The sequence below is a fragment of the Ambystoma mexicanum genome, chromosome 10 (genome assembly GCF_040938575.1).
Source record: "Ambystoma mexicanum isolate Mex_15411 chromosome 10, UKY_AmexF1_1, whole genome shotgun sequence".
Taxonomy (NCBI): Eukaryota; Metazoa; Chordata; class Amphibia; order Caudata; family Ambystomatidae; genus Ambystoma; species Ambystoma mexicanum.
Window position 1 is genome coordinate 241,978,850 of NC_090932.1, and position 13,436 is coordinate 241,992,285.

General features: G+C 42.4%; 1 protein-coding gene across 1 annotated transcript in view; it reads left to right on the forward strand.

The window, feature by feature from the left end:
• Nucleotides 1-13,436, forward strand: part of CLSTN2 (calsyntenin 2) — a 3,665,407-nt gene that overhangs the window by 918,618 nt on the left and 2,733,353 nt on the right. The gene's annotated exons all lie outside the window — the stretch shown is intronic.

The following is a 13,436-nucleotide window of genomic DNA, read 5'->3' on the forward strand; positions in this document are numbered from 1 at the left end:
CTGCTTAGCAGTTGTGTGATCAAAATTTCTAGGGATGACAAAAGCATAATACACACTTGTTGGGTTGTGCGAGGTGTTCCTTCCGCCTTTTATTTGAGCCGTGACCTCCTCAACCAACTTGAGATTAATTTGGACTCTAGTTATTGCCAAGCCCGGTCCCAACTGGAGAGTAAATATCAGGGTCCTAGCAAACCTAAAGGAAGCCTTACGGTCAGCACTAGTGCTACGGTAGGAAATGGAATTTCAGAAATGGAGGAGAGGTGACCATCCCAGGCCTAACCTACAAAATCCGCATCCCTAAGGGCAGTTTGACAGAAGGGGAAGACAAGTGGGTCCACATAAACCAGCTGAAGAGTTGCCATCCAAGGCATAGATTGCAGCAAATAGAGGAGCCGACCGGAAAATCCGGAGACATAAAAGAATTACTAAATGTTCACCGTGTATGTGCGAGAAGAGTGTTAAGACTGTTAGTGAACATCGATGGGGAATATTGCCAATGGTAACCAATGCAAGTGTCTTTCCCACTGCTGACATCCCAGAAGCCGTGTGGACACTGTAGTGGGAACATTTCCATAACCATGCTATGTTCTATTATCTAACATTTGGACTAAAAATCAACCCAAAAATCACCAAGGAGGACACTTGGGGACTGGGAGGAGAAACCCAAGGAATCCGGAGTGCCGCTCCATACTCCCAACCAGAAACAGCAAGGAGAGCGGGTCGCCTCAATCACTGATGGGAGAAGCAACTGAAGTCTCCACATGGACAGAAAAGACCATCCCAATCCCGACTCCCCCTCGACTGGAAGTCAAAGCCCAGTCGGGAGGAGGGATCTGTGGGATGTATTGACCCACTCCGCTATCTTATACGGCACCACTCTGATAGTTATGGCGCAAGAAACAGCAACAATGGTGGCAAAACTCTTGTGATTTGCCAAAAACCTACAAAAACCACATGTTTCAACACGCAAAAAGATGGATGACCAACCTGCCACCCATGGTGCATGGTGGTAGAATAGAGCACACAATACAGAAAATGTGTCAGTGGGCTCCATGACCAGCAAACAGAGTGCAGAGAGAGAAGCAGCACTTTGCAAATGAAACTCCAACATGTGCCCATAAATGACATTTGCTTTGTTGCTAAAAACTCCAAAATGCCTATAACACAACACTTCTCAACATTCAAGATCTTGCTTGGCATCCAAATTCATGTAATCTTATGAAGCATTGCAAACCTACAAAGTCCTAGTGTAAAGAGTAAAACATTGTCTCAGACAAACTGGATTGTCTGTAAACTGACAGCCCCTGTCAAAATCTGTGTGCAGCACCCTGGGCTACATGTGGATGACAGTTGTCAGATGAGTTCCTGATGAAACTTCAAAGTATTTAAACTAAAAGTCTGCCAGATTAGCAAACATAAAAGGATTGTTGCTAAAAGGAATACAGATCTTAGTTGTGTAAAGCTAAGAAAGTAATGTATTTATGTGATTTGATCCAACAAGTTTGGTTTCTGCTGGATTTTCAATTAAGAATAAATTAGCCTGGCTGAGCTACAACCCTTTGGAAGTGGAAAAACAGGTTTCTTCCAAGGGGAGGGGAGATACTCTCAGCGGAAACTCACTGGTAGATGATAATGTGGGTTAGACCAGACTCTTATCTACAGAAAGAGAATGAACAATAGCAGAGCCTTCAGCCCAGGAAACGGAGGTGTGAAAGGGTTGTAAACTGCTCCTGCAAGGAAGTTCCCAACGGAGGGGGCCGCTCATGGACTGCAAGGAGAGACAAAGGGACAGGACCATTTGGTGTTAAGCATGAACAATGAACAATTTTTAAAGACTCATAACTTGTGATTCAAAGTGGTGAGAAATATACAAAGGACAGATTTTTTAATCTAATTTTTGGTTGCACATTTTAAGAGGCGGTAGAACTGTGTGACATATTCTGGACAGGAATGGCAACATATGTGGTTTTATGTGAACTGTGTTAATGCTAAAATTATGAAACTATACACACACATCCCCATGGTAAACACACACATTTGTGGAAAGTTGCAGAAAGTTTGGAAATTGTGTTCATGACAAAAAAGGACACAATTCGGCAGAAAAGGTGAAACAAGATCCCACAGTTGCAGGATTTTGATGAACAGATGGTACATAAAATATGGAATCTTTGTGTGTGATTTGTGTAGATGTGACCAATTCAGAAATATGTATTTAGGATGAAATCTGATTTTGAGACCAGTGGCTAAAGAGAGGTTTCTAAGGACTATAAAGCAAACCATAAAATGTGACATCATCCGGCCTTGATCCAATCACTCAGATGCGGAGACAAGATCTTAATCCAATCCCAGCTCACAGGGGCAAGCTTAGTTAAGCCGGTCCATACACCCCTTTTGTGATATCATTTGAAAGGATAGAGACAACTGACAACACATAGGACTCACTGATCCAGTCACGTTCCTGATTGCGGCGAAGCAATCTGATCCAGCATTCTACAGCCAGCTTTAAAATCCTTCCAGATCCAGATGCCAAGAACCTTGCCAACAGTAGAGAACTATTGACTTTCTGCAAGGCCTAAAATCTTAAACTTATTCTCACAACCCAGTGAAGCGCTGTGATGTGGGAAGGCCTTTTGAACCAGTATCCTGAAACTCTCTGGCTTTCTACCACAAGGCTTGCCTGAGGAACTCGCTATCCAGCTGATTGAAATACCCACAAACAAGAAGGACAGATCATGTGCGAATCTGGTGACCGGCCTAGCTGATCCAGTCCCGCGCCTGATGTGCTGTCCTGTCTTGACAGATCCCATCCATGACCAGAACTGACGGTCCAATTTAATAACTTAATCTGTGAGTATTAATAGGAAGAACAGTGACCCATAATATATCTGCATTGTATGATCCCCATCTCAAACCCTTCCCATCTGTAATTCAGAACCATGGTGTTGCCAAAATTATCTTTGTGCTGACCATTTTCTCATCTGTGTTATTAACCCCTAACTTCTTATTGATTTGATTAAGAAAAGTAAATCCCTGGAAGAAGTAGAGTATCCACAATAGACGGGTTACCCTGATCACGTAACTGTAAAATCCATCTGTGGCATTCACTTTTTCGTAGTCATAATCTTGTGTAATCAAACCCATCTGTCTATTTCAAAAGTGCATTTCTGTTTACCATTCTTGCGCCTTTTTTTGAAAAACGACTCTTACTAAAACCTCTATAACTCCCTCTGTTTTTTATGATAGAAGCAAATTTTCAACTCCTACTTGTACCTAACATCCTTAGCTATCCATAGAACCCACATAACCCAAAACTGCAGTGCACAAGAGTGATATTGGCCCATTATAGCGAGAATCGTGCAAGGAAAAGTTTGCCGCAAATTGAAATTCTGAAAGGTTTTTACATGTGTGAATCAGCTTTAAACTGCTTCCCACTTGGATTTTGAGATTTCAAATATTTTCTTTTGATTAAATCATTGTTTGTGATTGTTTGCAACTGTTCAAAGTGGCTCCCATAGGAATTTATAATCATTTAAGCATTTTTGACCACATTTACTCAGTCAATTCCAAAGACAATTTCAAAGCCATCCTGGCAGTTGAAAAGTCAATTCCGTTCAATTCATTTGTGTTTGAAGGGGGAAGGTGCAAGTGATATTCTGTTTGATTTATGCTATTCCTGAGTACCTGCTCTCTCCTCACATCTATTTAATTGCCTATCGGAGGGTTGAGGGGTGTTTGCAGGGGAAACCCCTAACTATAGTGTCATCTGTCCAAACCAACACAAAAGTATTATTTTCTGTGCTGCATTTGTTTTTGTGTTCAGTACTTGATTCCTAGTGTATTAAAGACATTATTCTTTGTTCTATCACCCATGGGTGATTGTTGATAACCTATTAAAATATATTGTGATCTAAATTCAAAATACATAAATAAATATTTACCTTGCAAACTAGCCTGATTCCTGTTTCAGTGTGACCTGGGGGAGGGTCTCAGGAGAAGGGTGTGATATGAGTGGTATATCGTTCAGAATATTGATCTTCTAGATAGAAAAAATAAGGGTTTAATTTCCACACTACATGCTAGGCGTGACTTGGGTGTGTGCCGGATTGAAATCACTTACACTGCGCTCGGTATTTGAGGAAGTTATCATAGATCTGATTAAATGATCACATGACCCTCTGTGTCTGAATCATACTGGTCTCCTCACATCCCGCCTCCTTAGTGGTTTCACCCCATTTCCACATTACATTTGAGGTAGGGAACCCAGGGAAGCCCATTCTTGGCACAGCCTTGCCTCTGCTGGCATACCATCAATCCAGTTTACACACTCACTCACTGCACTTACATTAAATGTATTTATTTATTGTTATAGTTGTTTATAATTCAACTGAACCTTTACAACTGTTACAACATAACTTTCCATAAAATTATACACAATTCATACCAATTATCATTCATTCAACTAATCAGTCATCTACAATCATGTTCTTAAAATTCATAACATTCTACGATACATACAATCATTTCCGATTCGTAGTTAACTATACTAATAACTGCTCATTATAATTCACTTAATATCAAACTTTCTACATCACTTAGATAAGCAGTATGAAGATACCAAAAAACATAGTTACCCATACCAATGGCACTCATATTAAAACTCAATTTTACTCAATTACATCTTTATACTCTTTTTATACTGACCAAAATGTCCTGTATTTAAAGTGCACTGTGCATGACAATACTACTTTGTCATAAAACTTGTTTCTGCAATAGACCACACATCATGGAGGGCGATAATCACAGACTCTGGCTGTGTATTTACACAATAGTGCTAGAAAATGTAAAGCTTAAATGGTATCATAATAATAGACAAATCGTGCATACCCACACCCAAATACAGATGACAAGACAGGGCACTCCGAAAGAACGTGGCAAACCGTCTCTAAATTTCCCACTTCATTGTGGTTATTTTTGGGCAGTTGCCATTGGGCACCAAAAGTTGAACTAACTGACAGTTGATTAGTTCTCAGACACAGCCAAAACTAGCAAACGTCTGGATCGGGACAGCGTATTAGATACATTTGGGGACTGCGATATGTACGGACAATACCTTCAATATTAACATAGTTGTGGATGCTACTCATATATATAAAATTGTCTTCCCAGCCTTTTTTCTCGACTTTTTTTTTAAATGCAATTTTAATGGTGTTATATCGACCAGAATAAGAATGAGCTATTAACCAATTCAAATCAGTGTATAAGTTACTACACATGGTATCATATTTACTAGAACTATCCGCGTTCATCATTTTAATCAGGTTTTCACCTATTGTACGTAGTATGTGATTCGATAGGTGACAGATGGCCTTCAAGGAAAGGGGTCCTCTTAGTTGAAGACCGAGGGCTTTGAGCGATGCGAACCCCAATTCGACTCTAATGTATTAAATGTGCATTCATGTACATGTAATGTACATTCGAGTACATTAAGGGGCTGTTTCATGGTAGTGTTTTATAATGGCGCAATCCCATAGGAAAACGTTCCATGTGCATGCCGTTGGATGGATGCTTTCGCTGATAGAAACTATACACAGACAACAAATCCCTCTTCAGTGACCAACCCAGAGAATGTTGTTATGAACATGGTCCCTTCCCGTAGCGTAGACAGACGGTGATTCCTAACGACACACATGTCACCTGGGCTATAGTAGTGTGGTGTAAGCTTGAAATACTTTCATTCTGATCATTTACGTGTCCAGACAATTGCCTTCGTTTGTGTTCTTTTATAGCCTCACTTGTTCTTCTCTTTGCACTCATCCTCTCTGCGCTTTAACTCTCTTCTTCTCTTGTTAAAACCTTCTTGATTTGAATGACACGCAAGTGTTGTGCTTTTTTGATAGCGCCTGTATACTTCTTCTGTATAAGCCAGGTAATATTATAGTCAACCTCTAACTGTATCCATGAGTTATAGATAGCTGAACGTTGTTTTTGTGCGCCCTGCAATTGCTCCTCTTTTCCTGGGTTTCCTGGAACCTGAGAATGGAGGATGTGCTGCCCATGGTGTCCTCCAAACCGCAACAGGGCCCTACGGGACTCCAACCCTAGCAGCATTCACCCTAGAACTCGTAACACGGAGGGATGTAACCCCGAAAAGTGTCATGATAAAAACGTATGATGATAATGGTAAACCGCGTGACAGTATTTGCTCTAGAAGTGCCCACGTCCTCAGTGTCACTGTCAATTAATTTATTTCATGTGTTGTTTTCTGCCAACACGTTCACTGCATTCTTGCAAACTCCATCCCTTTAAATGAATGTGCTCTTTAGCTGAAACGTTCGATTGGTTCATATTGCCCTGTCATTTTCCTGAGTATTCTACCTCCCTGCTGCTGCCCGTGCCCTATTGAAGAATAATACACACACCCTTCCTTGCAAACATGGCGCCTGTTGCAAATATATTCAATTTCACACTTAGTTCACGGTGCTGTCACAGCTCACACAGTTCGCTTTTTTTTTAGTTTCCGCGCGGGCTACGTGTGCTAACACATATTTGTCTCTCATGTAGTTCCGCTACGGTGTTATTTTGGGGCGGCGCCAGTGGTGCTCGGTGACAGAGCACTCCACTCCTGAGACTCACACTACGCTGACTACGCGTCTAGTCAATGGGAGTCTCTAATGCGGCGTCTGCCCTCGTCATTACCGCCTTTGCGTATGTCTGTCATCCACGTGAGCCCAGAGATAAAGGCTATTCTTTTCTGGAATTTGACAGGAACAAGAAAGGAGCATGAGGCATACAGCTCTATCAGGCAATCCCCCTAAGGGCCTGAGTTATTGAATTATTACCGCAGTGCAAAGTGATTTTGCACTGGCGCAAAGTGAATTTGTATTGCCAACAGGCACCCTGATTCACAGAGCGGTGCAAAGTGTATTGTATTTAATTTATTTAATAATGTGTTACAGTTTATATTTAAGCTTTTCACATGATTAGTCAGCATCCGCGAGCAGAACTCGTAGTGTGGTGGAGAGGTGACAACGGTTGCCTTTCCGCCACACTCATAATGAGGGCCAATGTGTGCCAACTCTCAAGATTGTTAAATTGACTCCATACAAACTGTACCCTGCTTTCAAACAAAATAATGTATTTAATTGGGGCATGCCTGTTGGCCTGTACAAAAGTGGCCTTTTTAACAGAACTTCACATTTTTATTGCAGACATGTGCATGAGTGTGGCAAATAGAGATGACAGGCAGGTGCCCTTATCACACAGTGCAAATCATGTGATCTCTCTGCCAATTTATTTTCGACCATTTGAAGGTTAAAGGAAAGGTGGTCAGAAATATTCACAAGATTCTCTTTTTCCTTAGTTTTTGTGGAGGTCACAGTCCATTTTTGGAGGGCCTGCAAAACAGTGTGTTTTAGGGGAAGCGTTCTGTCTTACAAGCATCTTGTAAAAAACACGTTTTTTTTAAGGCTCACCTCACATTTACTCATCCTGACTGGAAAGCACAACTGAAATCATAGTGTTCGCCTGCCTGATTCTTTAAGGATTTGAATATTTGTCTGTTTGGTTAAGCATGCGATTAGCGTACTTAATAGGAATGATACGGTTTTAGCACTTGAACACGAAACATGAAAGCAGGTTTGAACAACCCGAGCTAAGAAGATATGTCACAGACACGGTTCAAACCCTGGCTACACTGTTTAATTGAAGTGTGTCATCCTGGGCAAATCATTCTATATAAGTGCATCTTATCTCCCAGAATAGGAAGGCCTAAACATGAATCCTTTTCACAGTGACACTATGTAAAAAAAAATAATAATAATAATAATCATGGTTAAATAGACGGCAGTGCGGCTCCATATATAACAATCACAGTAACTGTTCATACATTACCCATCGCATCGTTTATTTGGTCTCCTGGCTTATTGATGACATGTGTTTGAAAACTTGATGCACTTGAGTCTAAAAGATCGATGTCACATTCTCTAAAAGTTACATGCAGTGATGTCAATACATATGCAAATAAGGGGGGCACTCAGATGTGTGCCCTACATGATACTCAGCCTGGCACATCTGCAGACTGTCCCTTAAGTGGCGGGAATAATGGGAATGCACTGTGTTGCTAGGTCGTGTTATGCTGTGCCATGTTACAATGATAGGCTTGGTTTCTGTTGCTACACTTCAGTATACTCTGCTGTTTTACCACACTATGTTGTCGTATGTTTTGTCATGCAATGTTATACCCTGTAGTATTATTTGCTAAGCAATGCAATGTTGTTAAGCTATATGAGGTACATTTATGTGATATGTGTTATGATGCATTCATTGTATACCAGTGTGCACTATATGTATGCAATGTCATGGCATACACAGTGTTGTACTATAGTCCATCCCAAGCCCGCAACTCTGTTGAAAACCAAGGCAGCCTGGCTTGGCAGGCTGACTCACACTCGTCTGGAGGGTTGCCCAGTGTGATGGCAATGTGACGCGTATTTCCAGATGAGGGTCCTGCGTTTGTTGCTCATAGAGACAAAGTCTACACTTCACTGATGATACCCAATGAGGCCGAAACATGTCTGTGGCTACTTGTGATCTCATGCAGAAGGGATGTGACCAATCAGTTCGGGCTGGACTGCTATTTTCGTGTGGGACCAAACCTGATTTGCATGTGGTCTTTCCTTTTTCTTAAATAGCTTGTCAGGCAGAGGAACAATGCTCAAGAGGGTTCGGCAGAGCAATGCCAATGGTTAAGATTAATTCTACACAGCAAGGCCAAACAAATGGCACATGAATGCTTTGCACATTTCATGTAACATTATTAGTGTGCCATACTTTTCAATGGGCATCATTACGACCCTGGCGGCTGCGGTATGAACGGTGCCGGTAAGGTACCATCACCGTTCATACCGGGCCGCCACATTACGAGTTTGCTCACAGGTGGCAGTATGCACGTCTGGTCTGGCCAGACGTGCATACCGGCACCCACAAGCACACCAGGATGCTAACAACGGACCCGTCATTAACGGGGTCACCAGGTCCGGGTCCTGAAAATGGGAATTACCGGGCCTCAAAAGTCGGAATGGCCCAGTAATTCCCTTTTTTCGGGACCCGAACCCGGACACGAGTTTGGAGGTAGCCATGCCGGTAATGACGGCATGGCTACCTCCAAACTCGTAATAGGCCCAATGTTTCTATGTGAGAGATGGAAGGACATACAATGTTGTGTTGTTTGGTTATGTATTTTATATGGAAAAAGAGATACTAAATGCAACAATAAATTATAAAAATAAAAAATAAAAAAATAAAACGTTAGGTTTCTCCTCCCTAAATTACACGGGGTGAGTGTTTGAAAAAAATGAACATTTTGAATTTGAAATATTCATATATGCATAGCAACCTGCAGGAAAGACATGGGGCCTCATTCCGAGTATGGCGGTAAGGGATAGCGGCCACCGGTAACGAGACCGGTGGCGGTAATCCCTTACCGCCATACTCCGAGTTCCCTCTGCGCCCTCGCCCTTAACGCCTGCTTTGAGCAGGTGTTAAAGTCGAGGGCGCAAAGGGGCCTCCAAGCCAATAACGGTGACCGTAATGAACGGTCACCGTTATTTGCATCTTCCCCATTCCCATTGAGCACTATGGGGGCTCAATGGGAATGGGGAAGAGCCTTGGTGAATGGGGAATTACCGCCCCGCCAACCTTGGAATGGGGCGGTGATTCCGCCATCCACCAAGGCGCTGCCGGTCCGGGTACGGCGTCAACCAAGGCGTTAATAGCGCCATTGGTTAGCGCCGTACTCGGAATGAGGCCCATGGATCAGATATGGAATGTCATTTTGTTTTGCAATTCTATGCTGTCATGCCATGTTTGGTTATGTTGTGCTATGCTATGATGCATTGGCTCAGGTGCTATTTTACTGAGTGGATATCTGTAACACTTATGCCTCATCTGTATCCCGCTCAAACATACAGAAGACGCCCATACGAAGAACACTGCGGTCTAATAAAGATGCACTTCTGGTCTCTCCACGCTTCCACATGAACACACTCGCAGGCGCCAGCTGTGATGTCTCTGCCCCAGTACCATGGAATGCACTGTCTATTCTGCTAAGGACAACACCTTCATTGTCTCTCTTTAAAAAAGGTCTAAAGACCTTGCTCTTTGATGAAGGTAAAATCTCAAGAGCCTGCACACTTGATAACGTGATCTGTATGTTATGCGAGCGCTCTGAGGCCTTCGGGTTAGTGGTGCTATGCAAAACATGAATAGATAGATAGAATGGTAAATAGACAGATAGATAGATAGATAGATAGATAGATAGATAGATAGAGAGAGAGATAGAGAGATAGATAGATAGAGAGATAGATAGATAGAGAGATAGATAGATAGATAGATAGATAGATAGAGAGATAGATAGAATGGTAGATAGATATATAGATAGGTAGATGTACAGATAGAAAGATAGATGGATAGATATATAGAAAGATAGATAGATAGATAGATAGATAGATAGATAGATAGATAGATAGATAGATAGAATGATAGATAGATAGATAGATAGATAGATAGATAGATAGATAGATAGATAGATAGATAGATAGATAGATAGATAGATAGATAGAATGAATGATCAAAAGATATATCGAAGGGTAGATAGATAGAATGATCAAAAGACATATAGCGGGGTAGATAGATAGAAAGATAGATAGATAGATAGATAGATAGATAGATAGAGAGAGAGAGAGAGAGAGAGAGAAAGAGAGATAGAGAGATAGATAGATAGAGAGATAGATAGATAGATAGATAGATAGAATGATAGATAGATAGATAGATAGATAGATAGATAGATAGATAGATAGATAGATAGACTGAATGATCAAAAGATATATCGAAGGGTAGATAGATAGAATGATCAAAAGACATATAGTGGGGTAGATAGATAGAAAGATAGATAGATAGATAGAATGGTAGATAGATAGATAGATAGATAGATAGATAGATAGAATGGTAGATAGATATATAGATAGGTAGATGTACAGATAGAAAGATAGATGGATAGATATATAGAAAGATAGATAGATAGATAGATAGATAGATAGATAGATAGATAGATAGATAGATAGATAGATAGATAGAGATAGACAGATCGATATCTTATCTCTCATGTGAAGTGCTTCATCCGTTTTGCTATAGGTAATGAGCGGTATGCCATGTTGTACAAATGTCCTGACTGAGGGGTCTGGCTCCAGCGGGTCCTTAAATTAAGGCCTGATGACCCATTATGTCTAGGGTGTCTGGCCTATAAAGTAGGTTACTGTTGACTTGCATGCACACCTGATTAGAAAGGAAATGTCAACGTGTCATTTAAGTAACCCAGCTGTCTGCACGGTCACGTTAGAGAATGCTTAGCTAGCCTAGCAGAGTGCCAGTGCTCACTTGTAAAGGGCATTTTCCTGGCAAAGGGGTAGTTTAAATAAGTGCACGTGGGGGTGGGGAGGATGGATTATTCATCTCTCGTGCACGCTTCACTGAGAGACTCCTATCATGCTGCACTCTTCCAAAAGCAACTACACATGAAAGAGTTCGACTGGGACATGACATCGTCATGGGCGCACATGAAAACGTGGCCAACAAACGTAAACTGCCATTTGTTAGGTTTAGTGGGAGACCGTTTGCGCTTTAGCGAGTGAGGAGATTCCGGTAAAATATGTTGCAAATAGTGAATGTTTAGGCCTATTTGGTCAGTAGCATTGGCTGAACCTGCCAGCTGCACAGTGCAGTAACTCATTTAACTGTGCTACTTTGCGCCAAAAACCTCTCCCAAAATAGTCTGTCTGCCGACACACTACCCACTACACTGCTTCGGGTCTTGCATTCCTCTTCATAAACTGGGAAAAGCTTCTCCATCAAATATTATGACCGGTTAACCCACGAACATGTAAAACGACGCAAGAGCACGCTTTGGTACGTGTTCATCAGTCCTTCAGAACAGAGGGTCCTCTGCATCCTTCCGGGACCCAGCATTATACACCCGCTACACTCTTTTCCAGAGAAAGGCACCTGTAGCCCTGTCCCTGAAGGATGGGAAGGGAGTATTAAGAAGATGTCCTGGGAGGATAGCTCAGCAGCAACGCGCGCGCCTTGGAAACAAGATGACACAGAGCAACACAGGTTTGATCCTCTGGTTTAAGCGCGTTATAAATACGCAACTAATACGCAACTAAGAGATAACAGCCAGAAGACTCGAGCCACATTCCAAAAAGGAGCCATGCTCCCTCCCCACTATAGTCATCCTCACGAAACCCGAACAGGCCTGGTCAAGCTGCCTGCTCCAGGGAATTGCTCCCAGAGGGTGACACGCATGCGTGCCCGTAGTTCCACACAGCTTCCCTGCCTTTATATGCGCAATAGTGGCATAGAGAGTGAGCAGGAGGGTATTTGCTTTCCTTTCCCCTATGCCGTGCTTCATCAATCCCACAGAAGCACCCAAGCTGAGACATTAAGGAGATTGCCAAAGGTAGATGCCCCCCTGAGCCAAAGACACACACCATGCTTTTAGTGAAGTTGCAAAGCTGCTTCCTCTTGCAGACATCTTGTCAGAGGATAATCCAGCCCAGGCTAAAGCAAGCCATCGCTATTTCAATGGAGCCAGCACCAAGAGGAATGGCAATAGCCATGTTTGGCCTTTACAAATGGCACATGGAGGCAAATATTAACTCTACGTTCTGAAACTTAATCCTACTGCCCTGGCATACTTTCCCCCCCACCCTGGACACCCTAAGAGGCAATTCCACATGTGACAGGCAGCGCGCTCTTGATCCCTAAACATCAACAGCACTGACTCTTAGTGCCAACTAAACGTATATGTTGTCTCGCCTGCCACCGGTCTGCAATGCCCACTGAAATGCTACCAATGACCAGCAGCATCACTGAGATACTCGAAAGGAATGGGCAGGCCTGCGAGAGGCCTGAGGAGAATCCAGGATGTAGCACTGACGGAACCTTCAAGTAACCATAGAGACGTTCTAGGAACCATAGAGACGTTCTAGGACCATCGCAGGCACAACTTCAAGATCGAACTTGAGGCTTTTAAAGAGTGGGAAACAGGAAGTGGACATTTCTCTTCCATACACACACCAGATACAGAGGTCTTACACTGACCCATCGAACCACGTGACCCATCAACATAGTTTAGCATCTACAAACACTGTCTAGACTCCAGTGCAACACCTGTACCCCTGTCTATTCATTAGTACTTACTTCCGGTTGTGAATCACAGATGTTCTTCCTTTCCAGCTAGCAACACTTACATACACCACATTTTTTTTTAAACTCTGGAACTACTTGATTTTTCCATACACCCCTGGCAAACAATTTACAGGCAAGGCCGAAGCTGCAGTGTTCACTCTGCGCCTCCTTGCAGTCCCCCTTCCCAAAGG